Genomic DNA, 3100 nt, shown 5'->3' with positions numbered 1-3100 from the left:
AATTAGCCAGGCATGGTGGCTCATGCCTGTAGTTCCAGTTACTTGGAAGGCTGAGGCAGAGGGATTGCCTGAGCCCAGCTGGTCGAGGTTGCGGTGGCACAGAAGTATACCACTGCCCCCCAGCCTGGGTTACAAAGTGAAATTCCAACTCCAAAAGAAAAAGAAAAGAAAAAAAACTTCCAGCAAACCAATAACAACAAACAAAAAATAGCAACATGCCAGGTGCGTTGGCTCATGCATATAATTCCAGCACTTTGGGAGGTGGAGGTGGGTGAATTGCCTCAGTCCAGGGTTTTGAGACCAGCCTGGGCAACTTGGTGCCACATCAAAAAATTAGCTGGGCATGGTGGCACATGCCTGTAGTTCCAGCTACTTGGAAGCCTGAGGCAGAAGGATCGCCTGAGGGAGCAGTGACCGTGAGTGTGCCTCGGCATGCCAGCCTGAGTGACAGAGTGAGACCCCGACTCAAAAAGAGCAACACAGGGTTGAAAAATAGCAAAATATGAACAGTTACCAGAAAGGAAATGCAAATCGCTCATATATATGAAAAGATGCTCAGTCTCCCTCAGAATAAAAGAAATACAAATTAATATTAGTGTGAAGACGCTTTTTCCTTTATGAATTTTGGGAAAATCCAAGAGCTTGATGATACCTCTACAGAGAAGGTGGGGAAACCCAAATTCTCACACATTGTAGTTGGTTATGTAAATTGGCACAGCCACCAGGGAGGGGCAGCGTGGCAGTTTCTGTCCAAATTACAGATACATGACCCGGTTGCCTGGGCTCTTCTCTCTGCCTGTCCCCCCTCCCCATCCTTTATTTTGTCCTGGGATCCTGTCTTGTATGGTTACAACCCCGAACCTCTTGCTCTGTGGCTTCTGTTTGGGTTCAGCCAACAGGGAGCCCCAAGTCAGAGAAGGGAGGTACCCAGGGAGGGATATTTATTCCTCAGCCTCCTCCCTGCACGGTCCCTTTGAGCTGACGTGTCCATGGCCATGTGTCCTTGCCCTCCACACAGGATTCTCTCCTTAAAAATTCCCATGTTGGCTCCCTCCCATTTCCCTTTCAGCCCTCACTATGGTGAGCTCGAGGTGCTACACCCCCCCTTTCAGTTTGCCTACAGCCCTGCCCACACATGTGGAAATACAGTCATATGGTGAAGATGGACTGCATAGATGATGGTGGTTTCATAAAGTGATACTGTGGTTTCAAATGGTTATGCTGTATCTTTTCTATGTTTAGATACATAAATACCATTGTTTCCAATTGCCCACAGTGTTCAGGACAGTAACATGCTGTACAGGTTTGTAGCCTAGGAGCAATAGGCTATAACCATCTAGCCTAGGCATGTACTAGGCCTAATTTTGTGTAAGTAGTCTGCTGTGTTCACACAATGACAAAATCACCTAACAAAGAATTTCTCAGGACATAGCACTATTCACCATAGTAAAGAAATTGAATCAACCTAAGTGTTCATCAACAGATTAGAAAAAGAAAATGTCACACATACACACAGAGAGAGAGAGAGAGAGAGAGAGAGAGAGAGAGAGAGAGAGAATGGAGTACTTTTTAGCCATAAAAAAGACTGAAATGTCTTTTGCAGCAACATGGATGCTAATGGAACTGGAGTCCATTAGCTTAGGTGAAACAACTCAGAAACAGAAAGTCAAATACACATTGTTCTCACTTATGAGTGGAAGCTAAATAATGTGTACTCATGGGCACAGAGTGTGGAATGAGAGGCACTGGAGACTTGTAAGGGTAGGAGGTGGCTGATGGATGAGAGATTACTTAATGGATACAATATATACCATTCGTGTGCTGGTTACACTGAAAGCCAGAGTTTACCACTTTGCAATATATCCATGTAATACAATGGCACTTGTTCCCCTTAAATGTATGCCAAAAAAGCCTATCCTAACTTGAATGTGCTGTTTCTTGCCAGAACCCTAACTGACACACCCTTTATCTAGCTATTCTCCATCTGGAAGTTTTTCCACACTTAGACTAGCACATGTGGAAAAATTATGCTGGTCTTTCATTGTCTTGTCTTTGTCCCCATTTTTATCTTTGCAATTAGAATTTTGATCGCCTAATGTTGATTTCCTTTCAGATGTAAAAAAAATAAAGAGAGGGCTTAAAAAGGAACGAAGATGATTTTGAGCCAGAATACCTCCACCATCAGATCACTCAACTTGCTTCTCATGGGTAAGTGAGCGCTACTTTTTATCCAACTCTTGTAGGGGCAAGCCTGTGATGCTATCCTCCCTGAGAGCCCTGCTAGGAAGCAGGAATCCAGGCTCCCTAACTTAAGGACCCAGTGTCAGCCTGCCTAATGTCAGGAGTTCAATGGAAAGCAGAAAGGAAACCTGTGCTAGGGGGTTGGATTCAAGATGAATTTCTGTTCTAGTGTTCATTTTAGGAAAACAAGGTGGCGTAAGTCTTCATAATGATAGGGACTCTCATAGATGATTTGAAGAGTGATTTCTCTTAATACCCTCTGTTCCTTCCTCACCTTTGGTAAATGTCTTTATGTGTAAAGGTTATTGATTAGTGACACACTTGTTCATGTTCTGAAAATATTTCTGAGTAGATAACTCCTTCTTGGAACACTCCCTCAACCAGCCCAACTATTTAAAAAACAAAAGCAGATGACCACAGTGACTCAAGCCTGTAATCCCAGCACTTTGGGAGTCTGAGGCAAGAGAATTTGGGGCCCAGGAGTTCAAGACCAGGCTGGGCAACCTATTGAATACCCCCCCATCTTTACAGTAAATAAAAAATAATCAGCCGGCTGTGGTGGTGCACACCTATAGTCTCAACTACTTGGGAGGCTAAGGCGGAAGGATTCCCTGAGTCCAGGAAGTCAAGGCTGCAGTGAGCCATGATTGTGTCACTGCTCTTGGGCCTGGGCAACCAAGTGAGACTCTGAATTTTTTTTTAAAAGCAATTATTTTTGGTGTAAAGGTCTACCAGTCTGGGCGCGGTGACTGACGCCTATAATCCCAGCACTTTGGGAGGCTGATATGAGAGGATTGCCTAAGCCCATGGGTTTGAGACCAGCCTGAGCAACTTGGCGAGACCTCATCTGTACAATACA

At 44.5% G+C, this 3100-nt stretch overlaps 1 protein-coding gene across 1 annotated transcript in view; it reads left to right on the top strand.

Annotated features, from left to right (window-relative positions):
* Positions 1 to 3100, top strand: part of LOC103249528 (interferon alpha/beta receptor 2-like) — a gene marked incomplete at its 3' end in the record, with an annotated part of 23751 nt that overhangs the window by 8584 nt on the left and 12067 nt on the right. The window lies entirely within an intron of this gene.

This window comes from Carlito syrichta, unplaced genomic scaffold (assembly GCF_000164805.1).
Source record: "Carlito syrichta isolate Samal-C Ts95f unplaced genomic scaffold, Tarsius_syrichta-2.0.1 Scaffold120658, whole genome shotgun sequence".
Classification (NCBI taxonomy): Eukaryota; Metazoa; Chordata; class Mammalia; order Primates; family Tarsiidae; genus Carlito; species Carlito syrichta.
The sequence above is the reverse complement of the archived record's forward strand: the minus strand, read 5'-3'. Positions and strand labels throughout refer to the sequence as shown.